The sequence below is a fragment of the Embiotoca jacksoni genome, unplaced genomic scaffold (genome assembly GCF_022577435.1).
Source record: "Embiotoca jacksoni isolate LCO1_2020_lvr unplaced genomic scaffold, fEmbJac1.0.p SCAF_7, whole genome shotgun sequence".
Taxonomy (NCBI): Eukaryota; Metazoa; Chordata; class Actinopteri; family Embiotocidae; genus Embiotoca; species Embiotoca jacksoni.
In genome coordinates, this window is record NW_027185425.1 from 1065001 (window position 1) to 1066162 (window position 1162).

A 1162-nucleotide genomic window follows, 5' to 3' on the forward strand; every position below is an offset into this window, starting at 1 on the left:
AACCCCAACCCCCCCCACAAAAAAAAAAACGCTGTGTGCACGCACGGGGCTGCATGCAAAAGAGCAGGCTGGAAGCAGTGGAGTCTCTTTGTCCAACACACCGCCGCTGCCGGGATGGATCACACCAACTAATTACATTTATCCATTTACGACTGGCGCCGTTGACAAAACGCTGCCTCCATATTATTTACCGCTGTTGCTGCCGAGTCTCGTTCAACCTCGCCAGCCTTCTCACGACCCAGAAACCCTCTCTGACTGAACGTCCGCTGGTTGCGTGGAGCCCAGCCCTTCAAGCACACGAATCATGAGCAGTGCTGCTTAGAAATCAGGACGATTCCGGGCAATAATAGTGCACGATGTAAAATAAATAAATATATATCTCTATATATATCTCCTGGTAAACGTAGAGGCGATGATCAACACGTTGGGAACCAATAAAAAACCCACAATATAGCCGAATTCATCCACATATTTCATGCACGGGTTGTGATTGGGTTACAAGCCCTAATTAAATGTTCTCTAAATTGATTTATGTTTTTTTTTTTTTTTTAAAGTGTCTCGTGAGTGACCATTGATATTCAGTTTGAAGCTGATGATCATAAAGAACAATTCATCACATGACTGGGCTTGACAAGCCTTGAAAACGCGTGATTACGGTGGCTTTGAAAACACAAGGAGCCACGAGCTCCGGAGCGGCTTACCTTCACCGGGCAGCAGCGGTCCTAACAGTCCGAGCACAGCGCGAGGGAGGCCGGGGGGGGGGGGATGCTGCCGCCGCCGCTGCTCCCCTCTCCTCCTCCGGGTGGATGGACGAGAGGTTTCGATGAGGGTTTTTTTTTGTTGTTGTTGTTGTTTTTTTTCTCCCCCCCCCCTTCACCGACGATCGGCGTTCCTGTTGCCGCACGAGAAACCGCCACAGCAGCCGGTGGACGAGGCTGGAGAGAAGAACAGGCAGGCAACGTGATCCTGGATGGTAATGGCTGTCCGAGTCCTCCCCAACTCTCTCTCTCTCTCTCTCCTTCTCCAAACCCCCACCAACCCTCCTCTCCTGGTTGGCTTTCACACTCTCTCTCTCTCTCTCTCTCCCTCTTTTTTCTCTTCAATAGGCAGTTTTTCACGGCTCCGACACTTAACCCATGTCCATTGAGCGTGTTAAGTGTCG

At 50.4% G+C, this 1162-nt stretch overlaps 1 protein-coding gene across 1 annotated transcript in view; it reads right to left on the reverse strand.

Moving 5' to 3' along the window:
• The window catches only part of macf1a (microtubule actin crosslinking factor 1a), a 228905-nt gene extending 228113 nt beyond the window's left edge, over window positions 1-792 (reverse strand). The window contains 1 exon segment of the mRNA XM_069176154.1: window positions 702-792. The gene's annotated coding sequence lies outside the window, so the exon portion shown is untranslated.
• Between the last annotated feature and the right edge of the window lie 370 nt (window positions 793-1162).